This window comes from Salvelinus namaycush, chromosome 5, assembly GCF_016432855.1.
Source record: "Salvelinus namaycush isolate Seneca chromosome 5, SaNama_1.0, whole genome shotgun sequence".
NCBI classification, from domain to species: Eukaryota; Metazoa; Chordata; class Actinopteri; order Salmoniformes; family Salmonidae; genus Salvelinus; species Salvelinus namaycush.
This window is the reverse complement of record NC_052311.1, coordinates 666,797-681,850: the sequence shown is the minus strand read 5'-3', so window position 1 is coordinate 681,850 and position 15,054 is coordinate 666,797.

Genomic DNA, 15,054 nt, shown 5'->3' with positions numbered 1-15,054 from the left:
GTACCGTGTACACATCACAGCCCATAAAACCTATTTCTATACAACGTTTCAGACGGAAAAAACTGGAAGAATGTTAACGGGACATAATGTTGTATATAAAAGTAATTACAATAAATTCTATAAAAAAACAGGTACACAAAATATTTTCAGTTAAAATAAATAAATGCAACAAGGAATTGAATGTTCTACAAGTAAATACACATATGTTGGGATTCTACGTTGTCATCGGTTACAGTTCTATGTGTTCTTTCCCCTTTCTTACATTGTTTATATTTTTTATTTTATTTAACTAGGCAAGTCAGTTAAGAACAAATTATTATTTACAATGATGGCTTACCCCGGCCAAACCAGGACGACGCTGGGCCAATTGTGCGCCGCCCTATGGGACTCTCAATCACTGCCGGATGTGATACAGCCTGGAATCGAACCAGGGACTGTAGTGACACCTCTTTCACTGAGATGCAGTGCCTTGGGAGCCCTAATTACTTCTCTCACTGTGGCATTCAAGATAAGATTTCCAATCTAGGGTCTCAGCACTACAGCTGAAATCAACTGTCAAAGTTTTTGCCTCTGTCTGCGTGCAAAACGAACAGGTCGGTTTTTTGTTTTATTGTGTAAATTCAGTTTGTGGATGCTGATGTTCCTCATATCCAATTTATGCAACAGGTTTATTTGGAAGTTCTGGAATCTTGCGTAGAACCTGCCAGCTGTCCAAACAAACACCTTCTGATCAAGATGCACACTTACTACTTAATGTTCTCAGATCTACTTGAGATTGAGTGCTTTCCAGAACTCTGGCTTCAGCTCACAGTCTTGATCAAATCGCTGCATGACGTCTGTCTGCTCTCCAAAGTTTCTGCTGACTTTGTGTGATGTCAAACTGGAAATGGACCCTTGATGTTGGATGAGGTCTTTTGTGAGGAGCTCATGCTGTTCACAGTTCTTGCCTTGAAGACATGTAACAATTATTTCCAAAGGACTTCTAAGTATCCGTGACTTTGTACCAGAAGTAGTTGTGACAGTGACCTTAAACAAAAGGAAAGTAATGTTTAATTATCTGAGATTGTCATGCATTATGTAACACATTGCAGTGGTAAACATTGTGTATGTGCCACATGAAATGAGCTTTATTCATTTTCAAGGAAAAAAACTAACTATGTAGACCCTTTTTCAGGACCCTGTCTTTCAAAGATCATTCGTACAAATCCTAATAATTTCACAGATCTTCATTGTAAAGAGTTTAAACACTGTTTCCCATGCTTGTTCACTGATCATCCTCACAGTGGCAGACCACGTGTAACAACACCTGCGCAGGATCGGTACATCCGAACATCACACCTGCGGGACAGGTACAGGATGGAGACAACTGAGTCACAACAGGAACGCACAATCCATCCATCAGTGCTCAGACTGTCGCCAATAGGCTGAGAGAGGCTGGACTGAGGGCTTGTAGGCCTGTTGTAAGGCAGGTCCTCACCAGACGTCACCGGCAACAACGTCGCCTATGGGCACAAACCCACCGTCGCTGGACCAGACAGGACTGGCAAAAAGTGCTCTTCTCTGACGAGTCACGGTTTTGTCTCACCAGATGTGATGGTCGGATTCGCATTTATCGTCGAAGGAATGAGCGTTACACCGAGGCCTGTACTCTGGAGCGGGATCGATTTGGAGGTGGAGGGTCCGTCATGGTCTGGGGCGGTGTGTCACAGCATCATCGGACTGAGCTTGTTGTCATTGCAGGCAATCTCAACGCTGTTCGTTACAGGGAAGACATCCTCCTCCCTCATGTGGTACCCTTCCTGCAGGCTCATCCTGACATGACCCTCCAGCATGACAATGCCACCAGCCATACTGCTTGTTCTGTGCGTGATTTCCTGCAAGACAGAAATGTCAGTGTTCTGCCATGGCCAGCGAAGAGCCCGGATCTCAATCCCATTGAGCACGTCTGGGACCTGTTGGATCGGAGGGTGAGGGCTAGGGCCATTCCCCCCAGAAATGTCTGGGAACTTGCAGGTGCCTTGGTGGAAGCGTGGGGTAACATCTCACAGCAATAACTGGCAAATCTGGTGCAGTCCATGAGGAGGAGATGCACTGCAGTACTTAATGCAGCTGGTGGCCACACCAGATACTGACTGTTACTTTTGATTTTGCCTCCCGCTTTGTTCAGGGACACATTATTCCATTTCTGTTAGTTACATGTCTGTGAAACTTGTTCAGTTTATGTCTCAGTTGTTGAATCTTATGTTCATACAAATATTTATACATATTAAGTTTGCTGAAAATAAACGCAGTTGACAGTGAGAGGACGTTTCTTTTTTTTTAGTTTCTAAGTTATCTAGGTTACAATTGTGACTATGATAAACTGAAGATATTATTAAATATGGCCTACAAAGAGAGCCTGTAGGACTTGTGCAAGACTGTTTTTGACCTATATGATAAGTCTGTGAAGAGTGTAATCATTAATACTGGCATAATAAACCAAAGTTCACCTGTAGCTGCATGGTCTATTGCATTGACAACAGTTAGCTGTAAATAGTTATATTGTTCGAAGGTAGAGCACTTTAAATATGGCGGCTATCTAAATAGAAGATTACGACAGGAGCTATATTACCTCTTCTAAAGCCAGTGTGTTGTCCGATCGCAATAAAGACGATTAACCTTGCAAAAGGTTATGTTTGTTCCTGTTACATTGGTCCGGTTACACCACAAACACGGCATGGCACCTTTTTTTAACCTGACACTCAACGTCAACAAAACAAAGGAGATGATCGTGGACTTCAGGAAACAGCAGAGGGAGCACCCCCCTATCCACATCGACGGGACAGTAGTGGAGAGGGTAGTAAGTTTTAAGTTCCTCGGCGTACACATCACGGACAAACTGAATTGGTCCACCCACACAGACAGCGTTGTGAAGAAGGCGCAGCAGCGCCTCTTCAACCTCAGGAGGCTGAAGAAATTCGGCTTGTCACCAAAAGCACTCACAAACTTCTACAGATGCACAATCGAGAGCATCCTGTCGGGCTGTATCACCGCTTGGTGCGGCAACTGCTCCGCCCACAACCGCAGGGCTCTCCAGAGGGTAGTGAGGTCTGCACAACGCATCACCGGGGGCAAACTACCTGCCCCCCAGGACACCTACACCACCCGATGTCACAGGAAGGCCATAAAGATCATCAAGGACAACAACCACCCGAGCCACTGCCTGTTCACCCCGCTATCATCCAGAAGGCGAGGTCAGTACAGGTGCATCAAAGCTGGGACCGAGAAACTGAAAAACAGCTTCTATCTCAAGGCCATCAGACTGTTAAACAGCCACCACTAACATCGAGTGGCTGCTGCCAACATACTGACTCAACTCCAGCTCACTTTAATAATGGAATTGATGGAAATTGATCAAAAATGTATCACTAGCCACTTTAAACAATGCCACTTAATATAATGTATATGTATATACTGTACTCTATATCATCTACTGCATCTTGCCATCTTTATGTAATACATGTATCACTAGCCACTTTAAACTATGCACTTTTATGTTTACATACCCTATATTACTCATCTCATATGTATATACTGTACTCTATACCATCTACTGCATCTTGCCTATGCCGTTCTGTACCATCACTCATTCATATCTTTATGTACATATTCTTTATCCCTTTACACTTGTGTGTATAAGGTAGTAGTTGTGGAATTGTTAGGTTAGATTACTCGTTGGTTATTACTGCATTGTCGGAACTAGAAGCACAAGCATTTCGCTACACTCGCATTAACATCTGCTAACCATGTGTATGTGACAAATAAAATGTTGATTTGATTTGTGTGTGGCGGGAAGTTTGAATGGTGTGAAATAGTTCTGGTGTGATGTGATTGGCTGGTGGTGATACATTAATAGCCTAAGTTGGCTGAATTGACGCATCGCAAACATACAGGACAGACAGCGATAAATGTGTTCATTAATTCACACAACTCCTGCTGTAGATACTGGTATGGGTGGTGTTTTCTTAGCCATTTCAGTCCTAGTATTTGTGACCGTGATGTCAACGTCATTCCATAAGGCAGATTTGAATGTTGCTATCATTCAAAATGGCAATATTGAAATGTACAGTATGTTGACTTTTGGTGTCTATTTTAGACCACATGGCATTAAAAGGAGAGGAGACCACTAGAAGTCTGGCCATGTGGAGAAGACCACTAGAAGTCTGGCCATGTGGAGAAGAACACTAGAAGACCGGCCACGTGGAGAAGACCACTAGAAGTCTGGCCACGTGGAGAAGACCACTAGAAGTCTGGCCATGTGGAGAAGACCACTAGAAGTCTGGCCATGTGGAGAAGACCACTAGAAGTCTGGCCATGTGGAGAAGACCACTAGAAGTCTGGCCATGTGGAGAAGACCACTAGAAGTCTGGCCATGTGGAGAAGAACACTAGAAGACCGGCCACGTGGAGAAGACCACTAGAAGTCTGGCCATGTGGAGAAGACCACTAGAAGTCTGGCCATGTGGAGAAGACCACTAGAAGTCTGGCCATGTGGAGAAGACCACCAGAAGTCTGGCCATGTGGAGAAGACCACTAGGAGTCTGGCCATGTGGAGAAGACCACTAGAAGTCTGGCCATGTGGAGAAGACCACCAGAAGTCTGGCCATGTGGAGAAGACCACTAGGAGTCTGGCCATGTGGAGAAGACCACCAGAAGTCTGGCCATGTGGAGAAGACCACTAGGAGTCTGGCCATGTGGAGAAGACCACTAGAAGTCTGGCCATGTGGAGAAGACCACTAGAAGTCTGGCCATGTGGAGAAGACCACCAGAAGTCTGGCCATGTGGAGAAGACCACCAGAAGTCTGGCCATGTGGAGAAGACCACCAGAAGTCTGGCCATGTGGAGAAGTGCACCTATAGTGAGGGACCACACCAGTATTTAAGTTTTTGGGGATTTATATATTTGCAAAAATTTCTAAATACCTGTTTTTGCTTTGTCATTATGGGGTATTGTGTGTAGATTGATGAGGGGAGGGGAAAAACAATTTAATCCATATTAGTAATATTATATTAGTATTAGTAACGTAACAAAATGTGGAAAAAGTGAAGGGGTCTGAATACTTTCTGAATGCTCTGTATAATACAAAATGTATAATACCATCATACAAAATATCACAATGTACGTGTGTGTAGAGTGCGTGTGCTAGCGCTAGTCTGTTCTGGACTTGGGGATTGTGAAGAGACCTCTGGTGGCATGTCTTGTGGGGTAAGCTGTGTGCTAGTAGTTTAAACAGACAGCTTAGTACATTCAGTTTGTCAACACTTTTAACAAAAACAACTAGTGATGAAGTCAATCTCTATTCCACTTTGAGCCAGGAGAGATTGACATGCATATTAATAATATTAGCTCTCTGTGTTCATCCAAGGGCCAGCCGTGCTGCCCTGTTCTGAGACAATTGTAAAAAGTCCCTCTTTGTGGCACCTGACTACACCACTGAACAGTAGTGAAAAAACTAGGGCCTGTATGACCTGCCTTGTTGATAGTGTTGTTAAGGTAGAAACTAGGGCCTGTAGGACCTGCCTTGTTGATAGTGTTGTTAAGGTAGAAACTAGGGCCTGTAGGACCTGCCTTGTTGATAGTGTTGTTAAGGTAGAAACTAGGGCCTGTAGGACCTGCCTTGTTGATAGTGTTGTTAAGAATGTAGAAACTAGGGCCTGTAGGACCTGCCTTGTTGATAGTGCTGTTAAGAAGGTAGAAACTAGGGCCTGTAGGACCTGCCTTGTTGATAGTGTTGTTAAGAAGGTAGAAACTAGGGCCTGTAGGACCTGCCTTGTTGATAGTGTTGTTAAGAAGGTAGAAACTAGGGCCTGTAGGACCTGCCTTGTTGATAGTGTTGTTAAGAAGGTAGAAACTAGGGCCTGTAGGACCTGCCTTGTTGATAGTGTTGTTAAGGTAGAAACTAGGGCCTGTAGGACCTGCCTTGTTGATAGTGTTGTTAAGAAGGTAGAAACTAGGGCCTGTAGGACCTGCCTTGTTGATAGTGTTGTTAAGAAGGTAGAAACTAGGGTCTGTAGGACCTGCCTTGTTGATAGTGTTGTTAAGGTAGAAACTAGGGCCTGTAGGACCTGCCTTGTTGATAGTGTTGTTAAGAATGTAGAAACTAGGGCCTGTAGGACCTGCCTTGTTGATAGTGCTGTTAAGAAGGTAGAAACTAGGGCCTGTAGGACCTGCCTTGTTGATAGTGCTGTTAAGAAGGTAGAAACTAGGGCCTGTAGGACCTGCCTTGTTGATAGTGTTGTTAAGGTAGAAACTAGAGCCTGTAGGACCTGCCTTGTTGATAGTGTTGTTAAGAAGGTAGAAACTAGGGCATGTAGGACCTGCCTTGTTGATAGTGTTGTTAAGAAGGTAGAAACTAGGGCCTGTAGGACCTGCCTTGTTGATAGTGTTGTTAAGAAGGTAGAAACTAGGGCCTGTAGGACCTGCCTTGTTGATAGTGTTGTTAAGAAGGTAGAAACTAGGGCCTGTAGGACCTGCCTTGTTGATAGTGTTGTTAAGAAGGTAGAAACTAGGGTCTGTAGGACCTGCCTTGTTGATAGTGTTGTTAAGAAGGTAGAAACTAGGGCCTGTAGGACCTGCCTTGTTGATAGTGTTGTTAAGAAGGTAGAAACTAGGGCCTGTAGGACCTGCCTTGTTGATAGTGTTGTTAAGAAGGTAGAAACTAGGGCCTGTAGGACCTGCCTTGTTGATAGTGTTGTTAAGAAGGTAGAAACTAGGGCCTGTAGGACCTGCCTTGTTGATAGTGTTGTTAAGAAGGTAGAAACTAGGGCCTGTAGGACCTGCCTTGTTGATAGTGTTGTTAAGAAGGTAGAAACTAGGGCCTGTAGGACCTGCCTTGTTGATAGTGTTGTTAAGAAGGTAGAAACTAGGGCCTGTAGGACCTGCCTTGTTGATAGTGTTGTTAAGAAGGTAGAAACTAGGGCCTGTAGGACCTGCCTTGTTGATAGTGTTGTTAAGAAGGTAGAAACTAGGGCCTGTAGGACCTGCCTTGTTGATAGTGTTGTTAAGAAGGTAGAAACTAGGGCCTGTAGGACCTGCCTTGTTGATAGTGTTGTTAAGAAGGTAGAAACTAGGGCCTGTAGGACCTGCCTTGTTGATAGTGTTGTTAAGAAGGTAGAAACTAGGGCCTGTAGGACCTGCCTTGTTGATAGTGTTGTTAAGAAGGTAGAAACTAGGGCCTGTAGGACCTGCCTTGTTGATAGTGTTGTTAAGAAGGTAGAAACTAGGGCCTGTAGGACCTGCCTTGTTGATAGTGTTGTTAAGGTAGAAACTAGGGCCTGTAGGACCTGCCTTGTTGATAGTGTTGTTAAGAAGGTAGAAACTAGGGCCTGTAGGACCTGCCTTGTTGATAGTGTTGTTAAGAAGGTAGAAACTAGGGCCTGTAGGACCTGCCTTGTTGATAGTGTTGTTATGAAGGCAGAAACTAGGGCCTGTAGGACCTGCCTTGTTGATAGTGTTGTTAAGAAGGTAGAAACTAGGGCCTGTAGGACCTGCCTTGTTGATAGTGTTGTTAAGAAGGTAGAAACTAGGGCCTGTAGGACCTGCCTTGTTGATAGTGTTGTTAAGAAGGTAGAAACTAGGGCCTGTAGGACCTGCCTTGTTGATAGTGTTGTTAAGAAGGTAGAAACTAGGGCCTGTAGGACCTGCCTTGTTGATAGTGTTGTTAAGAAGGTAGAAACTAGGGCCTGTAGGACCTGCCTTGTTGATAGTGTTGTTAAGAAGGTAGAAACTAGGGCCTGTAGGACCTGCCTTGTTGATAGTGTTGTTAAGAAGGTAGAAACTAGGGCCTGTAGGACCTGCCTTGTTGATAGTGTTGTTAAGAAGGTAGAAACTAGGGCCTGTAGGACCTGCGTTGTTGACAGTGTTGTTAAGAAGGTAGAGCAGCGCTTTATTATGGACAGACTTCTCCCCATCTTAGCTACTACTGCATCAATATGTTTTAACCATGACAGTTTACAATCTAGGGTTACTCCAAGCAGTTTAGTCACCTCAACTTGCTCAATTTCCACATTATTTATTACAAGATTTAGTTGAGATTTAGGGTTTAGTGAATGCTTTGTCCTAAATACAATGCTTTAAGTTTGAAATATTTAGGACTAACTTATTCCTTGCCACCCATTCTGAAACTAACTGCAGCTCTTTGATAAGTATTGCAGTCATTTCAGTCACTGTAGTAGTTGACGTGTATAGTGTTGACCCATCCGCATACATAAATACACTGGCTTTACTCAAAGCCAGTGGCATGTCATTAGATAAGATTTTAAAAAGTAAGGGCCCTAGACAGCTCCCCTGGGGAATTCCTGATTCTACCTGGATTATGTTGGAGAGGCTTCCATTGAAGAACACCCTCTGTGTTCTGTTAGACAGATAACTCTTTATCCACTTTATAGCATGGATGTAAAGCCATAACACATACGTTTTTTTCTGAAGCTGACTATGATTGATAATGTCAAAAGCCGCACTGAAGTCTAACAAGACAGCCCCCACAATCACTTTGTCATCAGTTTCTCTCAGCCAATCATCAGTCATTTGTGTAAGTGCTGTGCTTGTTGAATGTCCTTCCCTATAAGCTGAAAGTCTGTTGTCAATTTGTTTACTGTGAAATGGCATTGTATCTGGTCAAACCATTTTCTGGTCATTGTATCTGTATTTTTTCCAGAAGTTTACTAAGGATTGGTAACAGGCTGATTGGTGGGCTAGTTGAGCCAGTAAAGGGGGCTATACTATTCTTTGGTAGCAGAATGACTTTAGCTTCCCTCCAAGCCTGAGGGCACACGCTCTCTAGTAGGTTTAAATTGAAGATATGGCAAATAGGAGTGGCAATATTGTCCGCTATTATCCTCAGTAATTTTCCATCCAAGTTGTCAGACCCCGGTGGCTTGTCATTGTTTATAGACAACTATTTTTTCACCTCTTCCACACTCACTTTACGGAATTCAAAAGTACAATTCTTGTTTTTCATACTTTGGTCCGATATACTTGGATGTGTAGTGTCAGCGTTTGTTGCTGGCATGTCATCCTTAAGTTTGTTTATCTTGCCAATGTAAAAGTCATTAAAGTAGTTGGCAGTATCAGCGGGCTTTGTGATGAATGAGGCATCTGATTCAATGAATGATGGAGCCAAGTTTTCCTTTTTGTTTGTTGGTTGTTGTCCTGGCACCACACTGCCAGGTCTCTGACCTCCTCCCTATAGGCTGTCTCATCGTCGTTGGTGATCAGGCCTACCACTTTCGTGTCGTCAGCAAACTTAATGATGGTGTCGGAGTCGTGTGCGGCCACGCGTGGGTGAACAGGGAGTAAAGGAGGGGAGGGGAGGGGACTAAGCACGCACCCCTGAGGGGCCCCCGTGTTGAGGGTCAGTGTGGCGGATGTGTTGCTGCCTACCCTCACCACCTGGGGATGGCTCGTCAGGATGTCCTGGATTCAGTTGCAGAGGGAGGTGTTCAATCCCAGGGTCCTTAGCTTAGTGATGGAGGGCACTATGTTGTTAAACGCTGAGCTGTAGTCAATGAAAAGCATTCTCACGTAGGTATTCCTTTTGTCCAGGTGGGAAAGGACAGTGTGGAGTGCAATAGAGATTGCGTCATCTGTGGATCTGTTGGGGCGGTATGCGAATTGGTGTGGGTCCAGGGAGTCTGGGATGATGGTATTGATGTGAGCCATGACCAGCCTTTCAAAACATTTCATAGCTATAGATGGAGGTATGGTGGTCTGCTTAAAACATGTAGGTGTAACAAACTGGGTCCGGGAGAGGTTGAAAATGTCAGTGAAGACACTTGCCAGCTAGTCAGAGCATGCTCAATACTCGTCCTGGTAATCCATCTGGCCCCGCAGCCTTGTGAATGTTGACCTGTTTAAAGGTCTTACTCACATCGGCTATGGAGAGCGTGATCACACAGTCATCCGGAACAGCTGGTGCTCTCAATCAATTAATCAAATGTATTGGTTGTCACAAAGTGCTTATACAGAAACCCAGCCTAAAACCACAGAGAGCAAGCAATGCAGATATAGAAGCACGGTGGCTAAAAAAACTCCCTAGAAATGCTGGAACCTATGAAGAAACCTAGAGAGGAACCAGTCCTGTTCTGGCTGTGCCGGGTGGAGATTGTATGTGGACATGGACATTAAGGCCAGATCGTTCTACAAGATGTTCAAACGTTCATTGATGACCAGCAGGGTCAAATAATAATCACAGTGGTTATAGAGGGTGCAACAGGTCAGCACCACAGAAGTGAGAGAGAGTGAGAGATTGTGAGAGAACAGCAGGTCTGGGACAAGGTAGCACGTCCGGTGAACAGGTCAGGGTTCCATAGCCGCAGGCAGAACAGTTGAAACTGGATCAGCAGCACGACTAGGTGGACTGGAGACACCAAGGAGTCATCAGGCCAGGTAGTCCTGAGGCATGGGGAGGGAGAGAGAGGAGAATTAGAGGGAGCATACATAAGATCACACAGGACACCAGATAAGATAGGATATTTATACCAGATAGGACAGACTGACCCCAGTCCCCCGGAACATAGACTATTGCTGCATATATACTGGAGGATGAGACGGGGGGGATCAGGTAACACTGTGCCTCGTCCAAAGTTACTTTTCCAAAGACCACACCAAAGGGATATTACAGACCACTAACTTACTACCCTGAGACAAGGCCGAGTACAGCCCACAAAGATCTTCTCCACAGCACAAGGACAGAAAGGGAGATCACGTCAGTGACTGAACCCTCAGGTTGACTATATCAGAAGAAAAGCCTGGCACGACGTGATGCACGACTCCTAGGGATGGCATGGGAGAGCACTAGCAAGCCAGTGACTCATCTCCCGTAATAGGGTCAGATAATTCCAGTGGAGAGAGGGGAGCAGGCCAGGCAGAGACCGCAAGGGGTGGTTCATCACTCCATTGCCTTGCCGTTTACCTTCACATCCCTGGGCCAAGAATGAGAGAATGCCAAGAATGTGCAAAGCTGTCAGAGGCAATGGCGGGCTATTTAAAGAATCTCAAATATAAAATATATTTAGATTTGTTTAACACTTTTCTTTGGTTACTACATGATTCCATATGTGTTATGTCATAGTTTTGATGTCTTCACTATTATTCTACAATGTAGAAAATAGTAAAAATAAAGAAATATCCTTGAATGAGTAGGTGTTCTAAAACTTTTGAACGGTAGTGTATTTTTTTATTTTTTTCCGGGTCAAGGTTTGGCTTTTTCAAGAGAGGCTTTATTATTGCCACTTTTAGTGAGTTTGGTACACATCCAGAAGATAGGGAGAAGTTTATTATGTTCAACATACAGTGGCTTGCGAAGGTATTCAACCCCCTTTTCCTATTTTGTTGCCTTACAACCTGGAATTAAAATAGATTTTTTTGGGAGGGGTTGTATCATTTGATTTCATTTGATTGGGAAAACTGAGCTGACTACACTGACTGTGCTAGGGGCAAATTCCACTAAGCTGGCAGGCTGGCTAACAGTCTGGCTGACAGCCTGCTGCCTAGCCTCCACCCTATCTCATTGTGGAGCTAGAGGAGTCAGAGCCCTGTCTATGTTGGTAGATAAGATGAGAGCACCCCTCCAGCTAGAATGGAGTCCATCACTCCTCAGCAGGCCAGGCTTGGTCCTGTTTGTGGGGGAGTCCCAGAAAGAGGGCCAATTATCCACAAATTACATATTTTGGGAGGGGCAGAAAACAGTTTTCAAACAGCGATTTGAGTTGTGCAAGTACGAATACAACGGCGCCGGAGGAGATGGCTGCTGTTTTACGGGCTCTTAACCAGACAAGGCCCCATTCCCCGTCATTCGCATGAAGAGGAGACAGAGATATCGGGGACGTAGGTCGGGGTGCTTTGTAAGGATCCGACGGTGAGTGGGTAATCTGCCTCTACCATCCGTCCTATTAGCCAACGTGCAATCAATGGATAACAAACTGGAATAGGGTGCCATTTGACCAGATCCCATAGGGAATAGGGTGCCATTTGACCAGATCCCATAGGGAATAGGGTGCCATTTGACCAGGGCCCATAGGGAATAGGGATCCATTTGACCAGGGCCCATAGGGAATAGGGTGCCATTTGACCAGAGCTCATAGGGAATAGGGTGCCATTTGACCAGGGCCCATAGGGAATAGGGTGCCATTTGACCAGAGCTCATAGGGAATAGGGTGCCATTTGACCAGGGCTCATAGGGAATAGGGATCCATTTGACCAGGGCCCATAGGGAATAGGGTGCCATTTGACCAGGGCCCATAGGGAATAGGGTGCCATTTGACCAGAGCTCATAGGGAATAGGGTGCCATTTGACCAGGGCTCATAGGGAATAGGGTGCCATTTGACCGGGGCCCATAGGGAATAGGGTACCATTTGACCAGAGCTCATAGGGAATAGGGTGCCATTTGACCAGGGCCCACAGGGAATAGGGTGCCATTTGACCAGGGCCCACAGGGAATAGGGTGCCATTTGACCAGGGCCCACAGGGAATAGGGTGCCATTTGACCAGGGCCCACAGGGAATAGGGTGCCATTTGACCAGGGCCCACAGGGAATAGGGTGCCATTTGGAACATGCAACGTAGTGATTCCACCAAGGGCTGTTATTAGATCTCAGTACACTAGGTGCAGCCTTGTTTCAGGGAATTAAACACCCACGCATGTGATGTAGACAGAGGACCCATTCTGAATATGTGAAGGTGAGGTGGATAACACCAGCATCTGATATTTACTGTCTCCCAAATGCACCCTATTCCCCATCTAGTGCACTACTTTTGACCAGGGCTCTGCACTATAGAGATAATAAGGTGCCATGTAGGATTCATGCTCATTAATCAATGTATCTTTCTCTTTTTATGTGGCTTACTCTGTCTTCATGATCTCCTGAGAGCTTACTCTGTCTTCGTGATCTCCTGAGAGCTTACTCTGTCTTCGTGATCTCCTGAGAGCTCACGATGTCTTCGTGATCTCCTGAGAGCTTACTCTGTCTTCGTGATCTCCTGAGAGCTTACTCTGTCTTCGTGATCTTCTCAGAGCTCACGATGTCTTTATGATATTCTTATATTCCAATGTACTGGTCTAGTGACTATTTTGTTCAGAGATTTGCAGGGTCGAGATTCCCTAGCTTTGGTGACACAAACAATTGTAGAAACGATCCACTTTACACAACAGGGGCACAGTCCTTGGTATAGTAAATGACCAGCAAGGTAACAAATACACTGTATGTCACGCGGGACTAGGTGTGTGAGGAAGAATCAGGCGCAGAGAGCAGAGAGTTCCACAGGGAAAAAGTGCACTTTAATACGGCACAAAAGCAAGCCCACAACAACAGGGCGCGGATATAAATGGACCCCCCAGAACACAGGGTACCAGGTCTGGAACACGCACACACCTAAATACCGCACACACCTAAATACCGCACACACCTAAATACCGCACACACCTAAATACCGCACACACCTAAATACCGCACACACCTAAATACCGCACACACCTAAATACCGCACACACCTAAATAACGCACACACCTAAATACCGCACACACCTAAATACCGCACACACCTAAATACCGCACACACCTAAATACCGCACACACCTAAATACCGCACACACCTAAATAACGCACACACCTAAATAACGCACACACCTAAATACCGCACACACCTAAATAACGCACACACCTAAATAACGCACACACCTAAATAACGCACACACGTAACACAAGAATAATCCCGCACAAAACAAGGGCGGGTAAACGTACTTTAAATAAGGAAGCCCATCAAGCACACAAATAGACACAGGTGCAACTAATAAGACAAAACAAACAGACAACGAAAAAAGGGATCGGTGGCGGCTAGTAGGCCGGTGACGACGACCGCCGAGCACCGCCCGAACAGGCACGGGAGCCAACTTCGGCGGAAGTCGTGACACTGTGTCTGTCTGTGTGCAGTAACACTGTGGACCCAGAAACCTGAAGAAGAAGAGTTCTTGAGATATGCTGCCTGATTGGTAGGTTCAATGCTGCATCAACCACAGTAATGGAAAAAAACACCACTTTGGTGTTTCCTTCTGGATCTGACTGTAACGGCTGTCGTCGGAATGAGACCAAAGCGCAGCGTGGAAAGTGTTCATGATTTAATGTTCTCAAAAAACACTCAAACAAAATAACAAAAGGAGAAAACGAAAGCCAACAGTTCTGTCAGGAAAAAAACACTAAACAGAAAACATCATCCCACAAAACCCAAACGGAAAATGACCACTTATATATGATCCCCAATCAGAAACAACGATAGACAGCTGCCTCTGATTGGGAACCACACTAACATAGAAATAAAGAAACTAGAATGCCCACCCTAGTCACACCCTGACCTAACCAACATAGAGAATAAAAACCTCTCTGTGGCCAGGGCGTGACACTGACATGATGAAAACGCCAGCAAGGTCAAACGCGAGGGAGAGAGAGAGAGAACTAGCACTGAAAGAAACATTTGGCACAATTTGATTTGACATGCATTGCTTTGGTTCATATTTAAAATCAATAGGAAAATAATATATTATTGTTATATAGTCAGGATCTATCCACTATATATGAGGTCTGTGAGAGGGAGAGAGAGATACAGAAAAGGAGAGAGAGAGAGAGAAAAAAAGGAGAGAGAGGGAGAGAAATAAAAGGAGAGAGAGGGAGAGAGAGAGAAATAAAAGGAGAGAGAGATAAATAAAAGGAGAAAGAGAGAGAAAGAGAAAGAAATAAAAGGAGAGAGAGAGAGAGAGAGAGAGAGAGAGAGAGAGAGAGAGAGAGAGAAAGAAAGAAAGAAAGAAAGAAAGAAAGAAAGAAAGAAAGAAAGAAAGAAAGAAAAGGAGAGAGAGAAAGAAAGAGAGAGAGAAAGAAAGAAAAGGAGAGAGAGAGAAATAAAAGGAGAGAGAGAGAAATAAAAGGAGAGGGAGAGAGAAATAAAAGGAGAGGGAGAGAGAAATAAAAGGAGAGAGAGAGAGAGAAATAAAAAAGAGAGAGAGAGAAATAAAGAGAGAGAGAGAGAG